At 41.9% G+C, this 21038-nt stretch overlaps 1 protein-coding gene and 1 non-coding gene across 4 annotated transcripts in view; one reads left to right on the top strand and one right to left on the bottom strand.

Annotated features, from left to right (window-relative positions):
• Positions 1–8018: 8018 nt before the first annotated feature.
• On the bottom strand, positions 8019–8092 carry trnat-ugu. The gene has a single exon. It is a non-coding gene; the product is annotated as a tRNA-Thr (tRNA).
• A 1113-nt stretch (positions 8093–9205) lies between these two features.
• LOC105928236 (zinc finger MIZ domain-containing protein 1) overlaps positions 9206–21038 on the top strand; it is a 150219-nt gene continuing 138386 nt past the window's right edge. For 2 of the 3 annotated variants that reach the window (XM_012865396.3, XM_036141880.1), the window contains exon 1: positions 9206–9523. The gene's annotated coding sequence lies outside the window, so the exon portion shown is untranslated. The remainder of the gene's footprint in view (positions 9524–21038) is intronic. The other variant, XM_012865397.3, reaches the window with a different exon arrangement.

Consider the following 21038-nt stretch of genomic DNA (forward strand, 5'->3'; position numbering starts at 1 on the left):
TTATGAAGAAATCCATCCATTTATCATCTGTACTTGCTTGTTCCTGCCGGGGAAAGCTTTCACACCCTTTTGATTTCTTTCTCTCCTTTTTACATTTCGGAGCCTTACATGAACAAACTTGAATGTATCTTTTTGGGGATTTTATGGGAAAGACCAGCATGAAGTATTGTATAACTGTGATGTGAAAGGCAACGGAATCATCGTGGTTCCTACTCTTTTTTTTTTTTTTTTTTTTACATTTTAAAAATCAAATTGACATTTTAAAAATCTAATTTTACATTTAAAAATCTAATTTTTATTATTGGAATCAGATTCTGATTCTGATTCTGAAGTGTCGTATAACTGTGATGTGAAAGGCAAGGGAATCATTGTGGTTCCTACTCTTTTTTTTATTTTTTTTACATTTTAAAAATCTAATTATTATTAAAGAGTTGCAAGAAAAAAGCCATTGCTGAAAGGAATCTATAAGACACCCTGTTTACACTGTTCCACATGAAATTTAAAGGACACAGCAAACATGTGGGAAAAGGTTTTCTGGTCAGATAAGAACAACATTTATTTGTATGTCCTGTATACAATATACTGTGTGTCGGGGGAACACTAACACTGCATATCACTCTGATTGTACCACCATGGTGGTTGCAGCGTCATGCTGTGGTAACTAGTTGGTGGGAAGATGGATCGAGCTAAATCAGTGGTGAGCAGAGCAACGACCCTAGAAGTACAACCGGATCTACGGTGGGATGGTGGTTTAGATCCGAGCATATCCATGCATTGGAATGGCCCAGAGTCATAGTCCAGACCTAAATCTCATTGGGAATCTTTGGCGAGACTTGAAAAATGGTGGTCACAGTTGCAATCCGTCCAATTTAACTGGGCGTGCGCTAATTTGCAAAGAAGAATGGACAAAAATGTTTGTCTCTTGATGTCCAAAGTGGAGGGTGCTAATTCTGAAAAGTATTTACTCAGGGAGGTTGATTACAAGAGCATCTTCAGCAACCATTCTTGTACTGACATTGTGCATTGGAGGGGGGCCATCAGCAAATAATCTTCCTGAGACAGCAGTTTATCTTTGGTAACAGGTAACATTTGGTGAATAATTAACCTTCTGAAGTATGGAGAGATATTTGTTTCTTTCATGTCGCGAGCAGAGAACGTTTTCCCAAAAATGTGTTTCAAAAAGGGAACTTGTGAGTTGGGTGGCTCCTCTGCAGGGCGGGGCAAAGACACATTTCTATTGGTCAACGTTTTTAGGACTTCCTGGATGAGTTGCTGTGCACTATTTGAGTAATTTCTGCAGCCCAGCCAGTCCTGGGGAGGCTCACCTCTGTTCCATGTTTTCTCTGTGGATATTGACTATCACTGTGGTTCTTCCAGATTGATATGAGAGTGATTTCCTTTCTCAGTTTTTGCTGACTATCTTCACATCGGGGCATGGATTCCTGCACTCTGATATCTTAAAGCCAACTTCAAATTGTCATAAAGGCTCCATTTAAGAGAACAATTGTTTCTACAGGTCAGTCGGTAAACAACAAGGAATGCAGCCAGGCCCATATTGGTTCAGATAGATTTTTGTCCTCTTAAAAAATGAAATCATCCTTTGAAAACTGCATTTTTTTTTTCTTTGTCTGATATCATCTATTTCAGTGCAATAAAACAAAAACAGGAGAAATCTGTCTGGGGGGCATTTAGTGTAATTCAGATCCAAGCAAAAAAAAAAAAAAGTTGTCAGTTCCTTCAGAGTAATGAGACTCAATATAAAAGATTAAACATCAATCGGGATTTATCAATTTAAAAATATCTGCCGAATTTCTTCGTGTTGGGAACCCTTTCAGTTGAACTGTGTGCTTTGAAGTCACGGCTTTAAATATTTTCGTGTCTTACAAACTAAAAATCTAACGCTCCCTCTTTTTAAAGGAGTGCAAAAAAAAAAAAGCTGCTGCCAGTGCTCCACTTGCTGCATGTCAGTGTTGCAGAGCTCATGTTTTTCCCTCTCAGCGCAGAGCAGCAAAGGAAACATGTTGTCAACCCCCTCGCCTTTTTCTCTCCCTGCTTGTCTCTGCTACTCCTTCATTGCCCGTGGCCTGAGGGAACTGTTGGCTTTCTGAATACCCCCCCACCCCCCACCCACCCCAATCCCCTGCCCCTTTGTAAGCTAACATTGATTGGCTCCTCACTACTACCCCCTTATAACCCCCCCACCCACACACACCCCCACCCTCCCACCAAGTCAGAACAGCATGGGGTGTCAGCAGCCAGCAGTTCTGCTGGTGCTGCTAAAAAAAAAAAAAAAGAGAGAGAGAGAGAGAGAGAGAAAGAAAAAGTCTGGGGCCAAATTCTATCACGAGGAAAGGAAATTGTCAGGTGCTTCACCGCAGCTTGTCTAAGTATATCTCCTCTCTTCCTGTCTGCTTCTCCTGCAGTAATGAGAATCAATGGGATTCAACACATTTCCCTCATGTCTTTGTCAGATCTGTTTGCAGAGCCTTGTCCTCTGCCTCATAATTGCCCTGCTGTTTCCCTCCATCCTCTTTTTTTTTTTCCCACAGAGCAGTCTGCGGAGCAGTCACACAATCCACTCCCCCCCCCCCCCACACACACACACACTGCCCCCCGCAACCTCAATAAAACATGTGCACATTCTGAAAGGACTCAGTAAAATTAAATTACAGAATCATCTGGTCGCCCAGTTATTTTGAAGTTGAGACAGAAGAAAGAAATATGCCAGCGGAGTTCTTGAGAACTGGCATAATTATACCCTTGGGGAGTGTGCGACTGCAAAATAACACATATCACTGAGCAGCGTGAGTGTCCACAGCGGGGTAAAAAGTGTGCACTGAGAACACATTTGGACTGGAGGACGGCCAGGGGTTGGTACGGTTTTAGTGGAGGATGTGGGCTTGTCCCTGGAGCCCGGTGGTTGTTCATTCATAAACCAGGTGGGAACTCTAAATAAAATAAAAAAATCGTTTAGATATCTTCCAGAGGTTTCAAAGAACACATGTCGTATATTGTGCTGTTTTTACTTAAAAAGCAGCAAGGTGACCAATTATCAATCTTTGTCTGTGTTTTTTTATATGTATGTAAAACCAGGTGAGGGATTTGGAAAGAAATGTAATAAGGAGCCGCAGCTAATCAAGTGACGCCATTTAAAGTTGAAATTTGGTTTATATTATATGGTAGTTGTCTTTGATTATGCCTCTTATTTTCCTTTTTAGTCCAAAAAAATTCCCATAATTCCCTGCTATTTCAAAATGTTTATACGGGTTTGGGTTTGTTGCCATTTAAGAAACTGTTTTATTTCATTTATTGTAACATTTCCCTATCAATAGTTTGATCGTTTCTGTTTCTTGATGCTTTTTACCCACTCCAACAGCCAATGATGTAAAGTATTTTCCTGTTATCTACTTATAGTCTACTGTAAGGAAATGTGGTTGTGTGACTGCAATAATTTATCAGCAGATAGATAAGATTTTCTCCTGTCTGCGGTTCCTCCATTGGTGTCGCAGCTTTATTAAAGACGTTTATCCACCCCTCTTTACTGGAAAAGGAGGCCAGAGTCAACAGGAGCAGAACAAAGTAATCTCATGCTAAAGTGCCACAAATCAAACCTGTTGTCGTCTCGCTGCTGAGTCAACAGTCGGACCAACACAGCAAAATGAGGCTCCAGAAGCTGATTGAAGCACTTCAGACTGTCTCACACTTTACTCCATTACTGATAGTCCTTGTAAATAGTTCAAAGTATTTTACCCTTTTTTTTCTTGGGGGGTGTTTACAATGGTATATATATTTGAAAACTGTCACATATATGTTTGTTGAGCCGCTCTGAATATCTCTAAATATATAAACCCCAGTCTCAAGCCTTTTATGGCACCTTACAGGTTTCCTTCCCGGCCTGCGCTGTATTTAAACTTTGTAAAAAAAAAAAAAACATCTCCTTTTCCTTCCATTTCATAATTATGTGCTACTTTGTGTTGCCCCATCCCATTAAAATCCCAATAAAACAGAAATTTGTGCTTGTAAATTTACGGAGTTCAGAGTATATATTTTCCATTAGGGGTTTAAGTAACTTTAAATTTACTGAAATCTCTTTACATTTATATTAGCATTTTTACACCGTTTCCAGACTGATTGAAACTGAAAACAGATGAAAGGGTTCTCCGTTTTTTTCTAAGCAGCTTGATTTAGGTTTTGTGCACCAGGGTAATCTAAATATAATTAGTCTGCTAAACACGCTATAATTAAATAGGGCCGATACTGATCGGGATGTAGCTTGTTTTTTGTCTTGTGTCCCAATAGCCAATTTCCTTCCCATGGATTCTAGCAATATAGAAGCTTTTTGTGCAGATTATTTCTGTTTATGGCTCACCTTGCAACAATCATCTATTTAACCGGAGTGAGTTTTATTACAATTAACAGCTCAATAAAATTTTACGAGGGGCTTTAGGCTCCCGGATAGCAAACCACGTGCAACAAATCAATTACCAGATTTTTTTTTTTTTTCCTATCTCAGTGAGCAGGAAACATACACCCTAGCTAATTCATGGATGCATGCTTGGAATCAATGCTTCCTGTCACCTTTTAGCAGGACAAATGGCACCTATTGTCCCGGCCCCATCCCTCCCTCTAACTTTAGACAGCTGGTGTGGATACACAGGACTGAAAGACAGAGCGGTGGGGAAGGGGTGGTTAAGGGGGGGGCGTACGGTGAGGACTTCCGATACCGGAGCTTCTGATCGCATCCTAACTTTCCGAAGAGTCAGCCACAACAACCAAGGTGGTGGGATCCTGACTTCTGACATGGCTGCTTACAAGCAGGTCACCATTGACAGCAGCAGGTCAGTCTGAGTGAGTGAGTGAGTGAGTGTGTGTGTGTGTTACTGTGTGTGTGTGTGTGTGTGGGGGGGGGGGTCAAGTTTGGATGGATGCTGCTTGGCCCCAGTCATTGCTCTTTGACGTCAGCGCTCAGCCCAGCCTGCTCCTGTTCCTGCTGCTGCTGCCTCTGCTGCTGCTCCTCTCAAACATGTCTTTGTTATTCAGAGCTTTTCATCAGAGAGCGGTGACCTGCAAAACACGGAGGCTGGATCAGAGACGGATCACAGCCAGAGATGTGTTTTCGCTGTTTATCTCAACCTTAAAGCTTACGGTCTAGTCTGTATCGGGGCGCCGCACAGACATAGCATAGTTGCATGTTATTACATCGCTTAATCACGATGTAATAATTTAGGAATAACAGTGTCGATAGATAAATGACATTCAAACAAATAGAATCAAAACCGTCTTTATTATACGGCTACGATTGTACACGCTCAAGGAATTACAAAATTAGGTATGAACATATAAATACCATGTATGTGTGTTATGCAAAGAAAATGGAGGTGGGGAGTTGTGAAGGTGCAGTATATTTATTTAGTTTTATTGTGTGTAGCGGACTACTCAGGCTGTAAGGTGTTTATTGTGGTCATTAGAGCGAGAGAGATGCTGAAACTTTCTTATGTGGTTTTTTTTTTTTTTCAGATAGCGCTCTGTAGCGCAGACCTGAAGGAAAGTTTTTAAACAGTTTGTGTGCAGGATGTGTGAGGTCTGCAGATATGTCATCAGGACTTTTCCTGACCCTTGACCCGTACAGGTCCTAGATGGAGGGAAGGTCAACCCCAATGATCTTCTCCGTGAACCTAATTGTTCTTTGCAGTCTGACTCCGGACCTGCCCTGTCTTGTAGTTGTGGATGAACACGGGTCAGACTAAATGGTTGGCAATATACTAAACATTCATTTTACCCAGGGTGAAAACCTCTTTTTCAAGGGAGTCCCAGCCAAGATAGGAAGCAGCGGCACAACTGAGTTACTTGAGTTACGGTTTCACATCAGCCCCCACAAGAATTAAAAGAATATGAAATATATTTAAAAGACAAATTTAAGTAAAACATGTACATATGAAAGATTTAAAGGTATAGTTGGTGATTGTTGCTTTTTGAATAACTGAGCATGCACAAGACCATCTTACCTGCTCTTCCGCTCCTCAGGGGGATCACGTGAAAGAACCCTCCAAATCCACTCAGGTCTTATTTCTTTCTACTATGGCCTTCCTCTTCTTCTCTTAAACTTGAACATGGTTTGCGACTTTCAGCCATGCTCTAAGTATGTGGTGAGAGCAGCATACTTTCCTACAACATACGGCTAACACCAAAGCTAACCATGTACATAAACACTAGAAGTATTTATGTATCTGAAACCTTCTTTTTCTGAATACATAATGTATTGACTACTGTCAAGATGGAAGGACCATTTCACCCAGTATAACAAAACATGTCTCTCCACAGGATTACCAACTTGAGCTTCAAGCCCAAATCTCCTAAGTATTGATTTAAAAGCTATCAAAGATACTAAGTTCTGCAACATATTCCACACAAAAGCAGCAGAATAAACCAAAACCTTTTTTTTTACCTATTTTTACTAAAAGCAACTAAAAGTCACAAGAATGGAAAGAGAAAAGAACAGTGCTTCTCTGTTGAATTGCGTTACATATGTACGAGGAATGTAGTCCAAGTTTTGCCTTATATACAAGAACAAGCTAATGAATGTTCCTTCTAGTGGCCGGAGCTGGCCATCCCACACCACAAAATAAGTCACATTGATGTTTCAGTGCTTTACAGTTTGTAATGAACCTGAGAGCATGTAGCTGTTGTGGAAGTTTAGCCCTTCTGGAGTTGCATCAGGCAGCAAGAACAGCTTCTGCTGGGCCTGGAGTCTTTATTCCTAGGAACCAGAAGTGATCCACAACAGACACTGTGCTGTTAAGGATGGTGAAGGGAGGCAGTGTGGTGGGTATTTTCCCAAAGTCCTCCCAAAAAAACGAATCTATGATGTCACAGTGACAGTAAATTTATTCAGGTCAGCGGATGAAGCTTCAAACACGCTCCAATCTGTGCAGTAAAAACATGCCTGGGACATCTGCTTTGACTCATCAGTCCACTTCCCAACAGTCCTAACCACAGGCTGAGAGGTTTTCAGTTTTTGCCTGTAATTTGAGAGGTTTGCGCTGTTAAAACCCCCCAAGAACAATGATCAGATAGTTGGGTTTGTTTGCTTCTCCAAAAATGCACACTTCACTCAGATCATATATCTCACAGTCAATAAACAAAGTGAAGCTAACCGACGGAGCGACATTAGAGAGCTTATGTGACAGCCAAAGACAGGTTGAGGCATGGATGAGCAATAGTGAGGAAAATCAAACTGTTAATTTGTAAAACTATTTCAATAGTAACTTATAGTTATAGGCAATGGAAGCTTAATTTTTAATAGTTAAAATTACCAACAAAAAATGATTTACACATACATAAATATTGCGTTATCGTCCACAGAATAACGGGGAAGGCTGCGGAAATTACAGTGGCCTGGCAGACGGTCACTGACACTCTGCGGTGGGTAAGATAGCTGAAGATATTGCTTAAGAAGCTGGCTGTTCACCAAATGCTGTACCTATAGCATTCTTATTGAAAGTTGTGTGGAAGGACAACCAAAAGAGCTAACACGGATCACTACAGCCTTGAGAGTATTGTGAAGCGAACCCCATTAAAGAGTTTGGAGGAGATTCACCACGAGTGGCTTAATGGGACATTCCTCCCATTAAGCCACTCCTGAACCAGAGGCAACATCAGAAGCATCCAGCCTGGGCTTAGGAGAAAAACAGGGCTGGACTTATGCTCGGTAGTCATAAGTAATAATAATAAGTAATAGTAATATCATCTTTATTGTCATTGAAACATACATTGAAACATACATTACAACAAAATTTGTTCTCTGCTTTTAACCCATCACTCTTGGGGAGCAGTGGGCTGCCATGTGCGGCGCCCAGGGAGCAATCTGGGGTTAAGGGTCTTGCTCAGAGACCCAGAGTGCAGGCGCTGGGGATTGAACCGGGTACTTCTCTGAGTGCAAGCGTGCTTCTCTAACCACTAGGCCAACACTCACCCAGAAGTTTGGCTCACTGTCTACATTAAATATGGAGGATGTCCAAAGGCACTGCTGGGATTTGAACCCAGGATCTCCTGTTTACAAGGCAGGCACTTTGACCAACTAAGCCACAGCACCTCCACATAAAGTTTTATGTTTAGATGAAAGCAAATTTAGCATTTTGTGATTCGGAACCATGTTATCTGATCGATTTGATCCAATGTTTTTATTTAATTTTTTTTATTCACGTCCAATGTCAGTGCAGCTACAAGGCGAGAGCACAGCTCTATATACTTTATTCTGCTTACAAGCTTTAGAAAGACAGTGGTTTCATTTTCCGTTTTCCACCAAACAGACTGACCAAGATTCATATTATCCTGGTCCTATGGGATATTAAAATTGTGGGAGAAACAGCATTTTGGTCATTTCTATGATCTGTAAGTCACAGTCACCATTACTTAAAGAAAAAGAAAAAAAAAACATTTCAAATATATCACTTTCTCCTTCCACTAAACTTTCAGTTAGCATGCTTGCCTACAGAAATTTGGCTTTATATATATATATATATATATATATATATATATATATATATATATATATATATATATATATATATATATATATATATATATAATATCCCCTTGATGCGGTTATCCCTGTTGGGTGTGCACCTATTACAGACAGTTTTTTTTCTTCCACTTAATTTTCCATTAACATGCTTGGATGCAGCCTTCTCTGAACTGTCCTCTTCTTTGACAACAACTCCAGGAGGCTTATGGAAGTCAAAGCATCTTTATTATTATTATCATCATCATCCCTGTGAAGAGTGCCAGTGCTTGTCAGCCCTCCTCTCCATGACTCTGTGGATTATAACATAACATTTCTGCATTCAGAAATCATTTCCCCATCTGTCTTAACCAATAAATTCATTAGTTGGAGAAACTGAATTCTGGGGTTTCAGCTGTTTCTTGTTTTGATGTGAATGACTAAAATAAATCCGCTTATCAGTGATGTTGTAATTCGTGAGATGGGAAACCAACGGTCCTGTGTCTGTTTGGTCAAACGTGCACATAATAAAATATTTACATCGGTTCATGATGCCTGCTCCAAAGAGCCAAGAGATCCAAATGAACCGGCTGGCCGACGACGGAGCGACGCGACAGTCCGGCTCCGCTCCGCTCCCGTCAGCTCCGGTCCGGGTCCCTCCCTTTTCCCCTCCGCGGGTAAAAAACAAGAAGTCCGCCACACGTTTTGTCGGCAGCCACCGAGCTCCGGGTCCCTTCGGTAATAGAATAGCCCCGATGTAATTTGACACTTCAACTTACTGCGCTCTCTCCGAGTCTATTCAGTTACTCAGTCCCATTCTCAGCGGCCGTGTGTGTATGAGAGAGAGAGAGAGAGAGAGAGAGAGAGAGAGAGAGAGAGAGAGAGAGAGACCGTGTGTGCATGACAGAGAGGGAGAGAGGGAGAGAGAGAGAGAGAGAGAGAGAGAGGAAGGGAAGATATCTGAAACAGATAATAAGAGACGAGAATTATTACCGAGGACTTTCTGCGCCCGATCGCACCCCGGTGAGTGGCTGCAAACTTAACGCGTTGCGGTGGAAAGGGTCGTTTTTGTGTGCGCCTTTTACGCATGTGTGTGTGTGTGTGTGTGTGTGTCCACTTTGGCTCAGATTGTTTCTCCAACAATAGTGACCGCTTGAACTGGCTCTGAGCGGAGCGTCGGAGTCTGTTAGAATGATCGCTCTCTCTCATTAGCCGGCGTTACTGTTTACAGGCAGGCTGCCGTCGGCCGGGGACGCAGCTTGTGCATTTCGGTCAAGGGACAGATGCCCGCGTTGGTCTCGGTAACCGCTCCGGAGGGTTACGCTGTTGCAGCGTGCACAAGATTTTTATTTATTTATTTATTTTTTTGACTGTGCGCACGCTTGGTGAACGAGATCTCGTAGGGCTTCTTTCTTGTGTTTGGTTACATTTCAGCTGCAGGCGTGCACAAAGCACATGGCTGGCTGCGGGGACGCAAGCCGCAGAGTAACAGCGGACACGGTCACTGCAGTGCAGATCACTCAGTGGATGTCATGTTGATGTGAGCGCCTCTGAACTTTCATAGCAGAAACACGTGTCTTTGGTGCTGGATCATGGTTGCATTGTTTTTTTTTATGTTAAATGTATTTTTTTATTAAGTCCTTATGTCTGAATTTGGAGCTAGTTGGCATTGAGTGGGGGAGCCCTCGCTCGTACACAGAGGTAATAAATAGTCTACACATCTCTGTTAAAATTCTAGTTTTCTTCTTCTTTTTTTAATGTTACTAAAAGCAAGACCAACATAAATAATGTAGAAGAAATGAAAGTGACATACGTTGTTTATTATTCAAACTGAAACACATACAAATCGGTCTGAGCAAACGATGTGACACATAACAACAAAATCTGCTATAACGTGGATGCTTATATAAGTGTGCAAACCCCTTAAACTAATACTTTATTAAAGCAACCTGATTTAAATTCCAGCATTCAGTCTCCTTGAACACATCCATTAGATCTACTGTGTAGAGTCTGAAGAACATGACATAAAGTCCAGTTTGCCTACAAGGATTCTGTTGACATCTAATCAAAGAATCTGGAAAAAAAAAAGATATAGATATTGTACAAAGGTATCAGTCAGGAGAAGGTTTAAAATGAAAATATGGAATACCAGGGACATAAACTAAAGGATTTATTCACTTCTGTCAATACATTTACCAGACGGAAACTGGTCAAGGATGCTGCCAAGAGCTTGACAGCAAAGTTGAAGAAGCAGCAGGAATATCCAACAAGTGGTGGTTGTGTCTCACAGGTAAGGATAGTCTCCTGTACCATCCTTATGGCTGGACTACATGGATCAGGGTTGAAATACCCCATTCCCCCCAAACACAACATCCAGACCCAGCTTAAATCTCCCAAGTCCTTGTGAAGAACATGTTATGCTCTGATGACACCAAGCTCGAAATTTCTGGCCACATGTCTTACACCATACCCGCTGTGACATATGGTGGTGGCACCATCATGGTCTGGGGTTCCTTTTCTTCAGACAAAACTGTTTTTTTTTTTTGTTTTTTTCTGTGTCAAGATGGATGGAATTACAAGAATTCTAAGTACAGGCAGGTTTTGACCCGGAACTGTCAGGGCTTTGCTAGAAAGGTGAAGGTGAAGTGGTATTTTTATTTTTACTAGCATCACAGCGAGCCAAAGCAAAACTCAGTATGAACAGAAGAAGGGTTGTGAACGAGAGATGTCCTCACACTCTGACTGATTTGGACAACTTTTGGAAACTATAGTTGGCAAATGTTGCCAAGATGCAAAAGGCTGACAGACTCCCACCGGGAAAAAAAAACAAAAACCTAAAATGCTTGTTTTTAATAAATGGTGGTTCAACAAAGTATTGGTTTACATGTGTGCACGCTTATTATACAAGCTTGTTGCAACCTTTTTTTTACATTTATATTTATTTTACACAGGGGTGTGCAGACTTTTTGTATCCACTGTACATCCGTCCAGGAAGCCAAAAAAAATTGTCAGTGCTCCTTGCTTCACTTCCTAACCATTGTCAGTGCTGGAGAGGGAGTGACTGTTTTTCTGTCATGCAGCCTACTTTGCTCCTGTTTCTAAAAAGTCCCTCTTTTGGGAGCTGCTAGCAAGCGGGCAGAGAGTCCATGCATGGTCTTTCTCTTTCTCTTTCATTGGGATCTACTGGAGAGTTCTGCTTGTTGTTTGATATTATACTTTTTAAAAAGTTCATTTCCCCCCTGCCATTGAGTCAAATTTTGGACGTGCTGGTCAAAAACTGTGGAAAACCCACATTTCAGTTTCTCAGAAAATGTGGATGTCACATCAGACCAATAAAAACAGAGATTTTCAAAACATGAACGTGCTGTTATAGTCGTGTAGTGGCCTTCACAACCACGGAGAAGACTGCTGACTTGACAGTTCTGCAGTGACACTCTCCAAAAGCAGGACAAGCCACACGAAAATCATTGCTAAAGAAACTTGCTGTTCACTAAGTTCTGTATCTAAGCATGTTAATAGAAAGTTAAGTGGAAGGAAAAAGTTAAAGAAAATAAGAATATTAAAACGCACTATTACGCACTGCTTTTGCATGAATTATTGCATTGTTAGTAACATGTAGGTGATCAGACTGCGGCTTTGCTAATTTCTCATGGTGTGTTCTGGTGTCTCTCATTGTTCTCCCGACAATACCCCATTATCTATGGTGTTTAGTTCAGGTGAGTTCGTTGGCCAATCAAGGCCAGTAATACTATGATGATTTAACCAGGTATGAGTACTTTTGGCAGTGCGGGCAGGTGTCAAGTCTTGCTCGATAACTAAATGAAATCGGCATGTCAATAAAGCTTGTCGGCCGACGGAAGCAGGAAGTGCTCTCGCATTTCCTGGTAGGTGGCTGCACTGTCTTGATAGAAGAGGAAACAGCAGCAACTGCATCAGATGTCATGGCTCCACAAATCAGCGCTGACTGTGGAAACTCCTCGCTGGACCTCAAGCAACTTCAGTTCTTTGAACAGCCAGCTGCTTCAGGGTAGATTGTTTTTATTGGTTACTCTCTCTCTCTTTGTGGAGTCCCTCCTTGTCTCTGCTTCAGCAGTGGGTTACATCTGCGGTCGTCCTTGTTCTTTATACAGTATTTTCCTTCCACTCAATTTTTCCATTCGCATATATGGATACAGCACTGAACAGCCGGCGTCTTTCGGAACGACCCTTTGTTGGCTTGTCCTCCTTGTCAAGCAGGTCAGTGGCTGTATGCTGGACAGCTGTCCATCACATGTTTGTGTAGGTCATACCATAACGTGTATTAAAGTCCAACATTTGGGCTTTTCATTTACTAAAAGCCATAATTATCAAAGGTTACTGAACTAAACGGTTAAATATATCACTTTCTGTGTAGTAAATTTATTTGTGAAATATTAGTGTTTCTATATTGACCTCCCTTATTATCATTATTAGAGTAAGCAGTGAAATGTGTGAATTTAAAAACTCCTAATATTGTAGCCTTTTATGAAACTGTGAACAGATTACACATTTTTTGATTGCTGTTTTTAACTAAGAAACCCCAACTGAGTTCTTGACAAGCGTTTTCAGATGGATACCACGCGGCTTTAGCTTGCTAGCGAAATACCCATTAACATCAAGGTCATTACTTAGCTTCTGATCAAGTGACTGATTTTTAGGTTGCTAATGTTGCGCGAGCTTTTGATTCAAAACATTAAAAAAAACGTCAATATCAGCAAAATTTCAAAGTGCGGCATGTGGCATTAACAAGCAAGGTGACAACCGGCCCTGGTCTGGTCTCACGCGCGTTCTGCTCTTGCAGCAACCCCAGTTTTGTTCTGCACAGCTTTGAAGAAGCCGTGTAAAACACGTGCAGGGATCCAAGATATCTTAGTTGTTTAGATTTCTGTCAGGCGATGATTGCTCTCTTCATTTGAGATGTGAAGGTGCTCATGCACCTGGCGGTATGATCCCTTCTTCTCAGTCTGCACACAAACACTTGACGGCAATGAAGAGATAAAACGCTGATTGAGGGAACTTAAAACCTCCAACTGGTTTCATAAAATTTGAAGGAAGAGGACGGGGGGTTGCTTTCTTTTTTTTTTTTTCCTCCTGTTCCAACCCCTCCTACCCATTCACCCCCCCACCTCCGTGGGGCCCCCAGGCAGACCCCACCAGGCTGACCTTCTTCTATTCAAGTCGAGGATGTTGAAACACCAGCCGTCAAACAAAAGACACATTGAAACGGAGATCTGCAACCCAGCACGTGTGTCTGGGGCTGCTGAAGTAGACCATTTATTAACTCCCAGTATCCCACTGACCAGTGAAAAGCGTCAGCACATGAGCAGAGTCGAACAAAACCGCAAAAAAAAAAAAAAAAGAAGCACAAAACAGACACAGATCGGGGCAAGAAATGTCGAATTGAATAAAAAGATGGAAGTTTTATTGTAAATCTGGGTATAAATTTGATATGTTGCTGACAGACAAGACAAAAAGAGGGGGAAAAAAAGTATTCTCCTTCCATCTGGATGGGACGGAGACTGCTGATTGACAATAGCGACACATCGGCAGAGCGGGAAGGAGGTTTCTCCTCTCTCCGCCCCACCTGCCGGGTTGAGAGTAAAGGCGGAAGCTGGAAATGGCTGCACCACATGGGAAATTATTCAGCTCTCAGATCAGAGAGGACACACAAGAGGCCTCATTACCTCCACAAGCACTGCTGGCCAGCCTGCAAGGAAACTCAGAGCTCTAGCGTGTGTGAACTAGCTACTCGACATATTATCTATCTGATGCGCTTTTTTGTGTGTGTGTGTGTGTATAAAACTCTTCTGGAAACAAGTTTACGGATCGTTTCTGTTTGGTTAAATCCGAACGGAGCTGTTTGAGCCGCAATCTGCGAGCGAAAGAATTAGAACCTGTCCCAGAGGTTTGCAACAAAAGCCTACTTCTTTACGAGCAGTGTTTGTCTGAGTCGCTGGTAAACGCGACTTTACTGGTCCGTAGCAGGAACAGAGGTGACCCGACTGCTCATCCTTGGCGGTCAGAGGCTGTGGGAGGTTTGTGTAGGTTGCGCTCAAGGTCCTGCTCTGTGTTGTCTTTGCTTAACAGAATAAATTCTTGGAATGAATCACCCTCTAAAAGAGCGAATGGCGAGGGCGCAGGAAAGGGTTTCGCTGTGGCGTTCTGCTGCTTGATTTGTGAGGTTTCCCCCGTGCGTAAGGCTGCATTTAGTTCCTAATAATCATGTGTTTGCGCTGCTTAATATATATATATATATAAATTTCATGCTGTTTTTCAAACAAGCTCGGCTGATTCAGACGCATGCCAAACCATCCTACATCAAATCAGGTTTGTAATCGCTCTGCTTTTGAGAGTCTTCGTGAAACCACACATTTCTGCGCACTATCAGCAACTCGTTCACGTTTGTGTAAAAAAGTCACTTTTTAAGCTAAAGTGAGCGCATGTGATCGACAGTCTCTGTGGCTCTTTTTGGCCGGTTCTCTCTTTCGCAGCGAGACTTTTGAGGCTCTCCGCTGCGCAAGCTTTGTGGTGAGTGCGACCAGCTTGTGACCCCTTATAAATGGGTAACACTTTGCCACATGTTTGGCCGTGAGTTTCAGGTTTAACACAGAAGACTCTCCTGTGAGCGACCAGCGTGTTCCAGGAGGATTAATGTGAATAATCGCCGCTGCAAAGAGCAGCGCTTTCCGTGTTTTGTATCTTTTTTTTTTTATCTTCCTCCCGATCTCTTTTGTTTTTAAATAAAAAAATCGGGAAAGTGTGGCAGGCATCTGTGCCGCGTTTACTTGGTCACCCTTAAATTAAATCCTGCACAACCGGCGGCTTTAGGACGTCTGTGAAGCTCCCAGAGGTTTGTCAGGGAACATCAGGGATCAAACAGCATCATAAAGACCAAAGAACACGGGAGTCATGTCAGGGAGGTAATTGTGGAGAAGATTAAAGCGGCGATAGGTTATAAGTGATATTCCAAGCTTTGAACATCTCACAGAGCACGGTTCGGTTCGTTTTCTGAAAACGAGAAGAGTGTTGCACTTACTGCAAACGTGCCGAGACACAGCCGTCCACCTAAAACCTGGTAAGGAAGACATTATGCAAAGAAGCGGTATGTGGAGAAAGTGGGAAGAGTTGCAGAGATCCAAACATTAGGTGGAGCAATCTGTCACACGCAAAAGTATTAGGTGTGTGCTCCATAAACGTTGACGTTATAGAAGACTGGCGGAAGAAAGCGGTTGTTAAACAAATGTAATAAGAAGACACACTTGAAGTTTGCTATAAGCCATTTAGGGGACACCGCAAACATACGCAAGAAGGTGCTTTGGTCAAAAACAAAATTTAACCTTCTGCCTTTCACGTGTAAATCGCGTTTAAGAAGGAAAACAAACATGGCGCATCACCCCGATTCCTTAGATAAAAAAACGTTTTAACCGATCCGCCAGCATGATTCGATAGAAACGAATCAGCAAAGTACCTCGAGATGACATGGCATGTGTTGTGCATTGTCACTATATAAATAAACTATATTGAATAGAATAAGCCAGATTTGTTGGGATGCTTTTCTGTGGCAGGGAGAGAGAAATTGTGATGGAGCTAGATACAGGATAATCTTGGAGGAAAATCTGTTAGAGGCTGCGTAAGACGCAAGACTGGGCCAGAGGTTCACCTTCCAGCAGGACGACCCCCCAAAAATACAGCCAGAGCTACAATGGAAAAGTTTAGATGAAAGCATATGCATGTGTTAGAACGGCCTAGTCAAAGTCTGCACAGATGCTCTCCATCCAGTCCGAGACTTTTAAGACTTGCAGCTGTAATTGCATCAAATTGTCTTTCACCAGTTATTGAGTATCGGCGAGGGTTAATACAGATGCATGCCACACTTTTCAGATTGTTGTTATTGAAAAGGTGTGTAAACTGTGTCTCCTTTACACGATAATAGATTGCGTTGCACTGACCAGTCAAATGAAACCCCCAAACAATACATTGAGGTTTTTATATAAAATGTAAAAAGCCTTACATCATATCAAGAAAGAGTGAGCACAATTTCAGTACTGGATCTAAATTCGCCTTCCAGCTCTCAGAATTGGCTGTTCATCATTACACGCTGTCTTCCTCCTCTACATACCAACTCTGAATTCCTCATGTGCGTGTTAGTGATGATCTGCGACACTCCACCTCCGTGACACGCGGCTGCAGGAATGTAGGATGAGCAGATATCCGGCGAGAAGAAATCTTTTTTTTTTTTTTTTATTCTTTTTGGGGCGGTGGAAGAGAATGGTCAGACTGTACCTGTCAGCCTCAGTGTTGACTGTTAATATGAAGCGTCTATTTTCAAAACACCGCTCGGGGGAAAAGGGAATATGTGTGCGACTTGCTCGCTTGCGTGCAGGATGGAGATACAGAGCTGAGCGAGGGGATGGGAGAGGTGCCGGGAGTGACGCCAGACCACACATCATTTAATCATGTTAGAGTGTGCAACCGCTCGGTGCATATTTTTGGTTGCATTGGTGATTGGAGTTGTTATTGCACAAACTGTACTTGCACAGGAAGAGTGGAAAAGGAGGGGGGGTTGACGGGGAAAGCTGATTATTTTCATAATTATGGCCAAAATATGGCAGCGCGAGTTGTAGCAGATACTTGTTGCTAAAAACTGCTCCTGCTGAAGGCTTAGGGCGACTCAAATGCTCGGCCTGTGAACGAATGAGCGCGTATCAGCGCTGGATTTCACCTCGTTCTTTTGGCCTAATCCCCCTGTTGACTTGCGTGCTAAGTACCGAATGTGTTCTTTCTCTGCTCTTTTTAGGAAGCCCCTCTCAGCATAATCTCACTTAATCTAATCTACCCCCTTTATAATAGACTGGGAATTTATAGAAAAAGCTTTAGCGCAGATCCATACCAAACAGGACGACGTTGCCGCTCGCTTCCTCGTCACGTCTGGCAAAGCCCTTGTGAAAATGCAAGTGACCTCTGCGGCCCTTGTTAGTCCGAACAATGCGTCCTCCTGCAGCGCCTCAGTGCTGGGGTGGGGGGGCTGGTTTTGTTCAATGTAAACACACATCTTCTGATTAACAGTTTTAAATGCACTATTTCTTGCGTTCTTTTTCTTGCACGTCATGTAAGTTATGTTCGAGTTTGTTTTGATTAAACATTATTTGCCATGGATATGGCGTTGAAAAAAGTCTGCACAGCTCTTCTACAATGATAGGATTTGGCGATGTAAACAAAACTAGGCCAAGATATATAATTTCAGAACTATTTCCACCTTAAATGGGGAGTATAACCTGTAGAACCATAAAACCAAACTGAAATCTTCTTTTTTGAAAGAAAAAAAAATAATTTTACTGTATAAATGTGTAAAGCCTAATATAAACCGTGGATGTGGCCATGTTTAGAAATCACCAGCATGATCAAACTCATGCTGAATAGAAGTCCGGGCACACCTGCCATCATTTAAAATGACTCCGATTAACCAAAAATAAAGTTCAGCTGTTCAGGCTTCACAGCAAAGACAAAGGTCTATAGAGAAGAGAGCATCCAAAGCATCAGAGGATTTGTGTCAAAAGCTATCTGTTAAGAAAGCAGCATCATGATTTGGAACTGGGGCCTTAAACGAGGGAACCTGCATGGGGTGAAGGCAGTGCATGATCTGGGCTTCTAGAACAAGGCAAATAAATGCTAAATAAATTAACTGAATGCTAAGCTAATAAAAAAAAACTCACCTGAAAATTGATAGAAAGATTGCAAAGCTCACTAGTCCAACTCGCAACAGAGGAACGTACGAGTCTTAGCCGCTCTTATACCCCACAGTGGCTAAGCTACAATATCTTTTGAACCAATACCAAATACCAATTCAAAATTCGTCAAACACGAGGAAGGCGCCACACAGACGTCTTTAGACACAAAAGCAGGATTTAAACAAACATGGAGTAATTGTCCAAAATAATGTCATGAAGACTGCACTATAAGACATTTATGTAAACAGTTTATTAGCAACATAACAAAGTTAATCTGGGGGTTAGTTACCCTTTAAGGGAATCACGAAGAATTCTAAATACCAGTCGGTGTTGGTATAAAAACCTCAGGCTTCTGTGAGAAAGTTAAAGATGATAAAGAAGAGGAAGAGGAGTGCTTTTTATAGGAACAGTTTGCAAATATTCAATGGTGGCAATATGCATTTCCGATTCTACCCAAAAAGACTGAGCTGTTTTATCAAACTAAATGTTAATCTCGCATGTATGTAAAGACGTCTTTTTCAATCTTTGTAATTGGGTTTCAATATTAGGAGTACAAAAAGTTTGGATATATTCATTGAATGGTTTACTGTTGTTTCACACCACAATAAATTGGCACAAAAGCTTTTTCATAAGATTATCAAAATAGACATCAAAGGTTAAATTGTAATTAAGCCTGAGGCCAAGGTATTCAGAACGCATAATGTTCTTCAGATGACTTCCGTCTAATGTAGTGATGGCAAGATCCGCAATTAATGAGCAGAAACCACATATTCAGTACCAGTTTTAGCTTGACCAGAGAACTTGTACAAAGGTCAAATGCAGATCTATTGCTTCTTTTAAACATAATGCTACTCTTTAAATAACTGCATACAGTGAATATTTCATCTTAACCTCCAAATCTGCGTGGCTTTAAATATCTACACACCCTGGGTTCTCTCAGTTAGACAGTTTGAAAACAAATGCATTTGACAGCCAGTGTGGCCTATATGTCGCAGACTAATGGAACGCTGTTGCTCTTCTTGGTTTTTTATCCGTCAATTAGCGGTTTGGCTATTTCACAGCTTCAACGTACGATTGCGCGAAGCAAGCCGATGCGCCGTTGTGGCGTTTTAGGTTTAAAAGCGGACGAGGGAAAGCTTTGTTTCAACAACTTCCTCTCTACGTTAGCATTCAATTAAAAATGGTTAATATCTTGTTTACATGTTTGTTTCTTGTCAGCAGGATTTTAGAATTTAAAAAGGGGGGTTAGGTTTAGAGCTCAACGTCGTGTATGGGGGGGGAGAAGTGGATCCAATCTTTGAGCCGTAATCCACGATGGATATAATTGGAGCTTTCAAGGCCCCCCAGCAGTCGCAGGCTCATGCATGTTGAATGTGACATGCTGCGAAAAACATACACAGATGATGACACAGAGCGTTGCTGCAGTGTAAAGTGCAAATGAAAGGCTCTGAATAATGAATAACATCCGGCATCTCCGTAGTCCCATCTTTTATAAATTAAACAAGGTCCAACCGTGAAGGGTTGTCAGATTTGGCAGCATGTGATAGTGTTGCATATTCGCGCTCCTAAATTGCAGCACAGTGCTGTGAAACCAGCCGCTAATCTCAAAATTTGAAATCTATAGAGTTTTAATCCCGCTATTAGAAAACGGGTCCGACAAAAAAAAGGCTCCCGGAGGCTCTAACCGATAATCCATGGTGTCTTGTGGGTCTTCTGGAGGTTTTCGTTCACTTTGTAGTGGAGAAGGATCCACACCTCTCAGTAATGATGGCGATTCTGAACAAGTGTTAGAGTTACATTCAACAGAGCCTGCGGGGGTCCATATCTCATTGTTTTCTGACAGGGAAAATTAACTGGGATTTACTAACACACGGGGAGCCTCTTTCACCCATTCTGCGGCGCTCTCAAAGAAAAGGTCTGAGGGTAATCTCTTTCCCAAGAACCCTCCCCCAATTACCCTCGCCTCTCTATTCCCAAATATAAACTGTCAGTTGGTGGGACGTCTGCTGTTGAGATGTAAAACACAGTTTGATGAAATTCCTAGGAGCTTGCTCCGTTCCTCAATCATCCGCTGGTACGTTTGAGACTTTTGGGTGGCTGATTTCAGAGCTCCTGTTTTTCTAAATCTTTGACCGTCCAATAACAATTTTAGCCAATTCACATTTTAACAGCTGTAATTAACACGACTGAATAACGCTGCCTGTGCAAATTCTCAGTTATCCGGGCCATCGCAATGGCAGACAGGTTTAAATCGGAGGCGATCAGACTTTCGCTCAGTTTTTCTGAAAAGGTTTTGACACCTATCCAGGAGTCTCTTTCAGTTCTGGTGGCTCGCACTTGATCAACCTGTAGTTGGAGTGCTGCTGTTTTTAAGCACATGGAGGCCCATCCTTTTGTAGTTGTTGTAAAACTGATTTTTACTATAATTGTTAAACATACCGTAATTTTCGGACTATAAAGCGCACTTAAAACCCTTAAATCTTCTCAAAAATTGATGGTGTGCTTTATATATGATTACCGTACTTGTGCTTACTGACCGATTTTAAGTGGTACAATGCACTCAAAAAATCTGTTAAAATGTGTAAGTATGACTTTGGTTGGCAACAAAGCTGCTCTGCTCAATATTTGGATATTTGTTGCATTACGGTATGCTGTGTAGCTTTGTGGTACTACCTGTTTGAACCCCTGAGCTGTCTACAAGACTGCCTGACTGTAACGTCTAAACTAGAAATGCATTCATATAAGGCAGCCCGCGCTCCGAGTACGAACTAACAACAATAAAGCAAGTAAGT

The sequence above is a fragment of the Fundulus heteroclitus genome, chromosome 10 (assembly GCF_011125445.2).
Source record: "Fundulus heteroclitus isolate FHET01 chromosome 10, MU-UCD_Fhet_4.1, whole genome shotgun sequence".
Lineage (NCBI taxonomy): Eukaryota > Metazoa > Chordata > Actinopteri > Cyprinodontiformes > Fundulidae > Fundulus > Fundulus heteroclitus.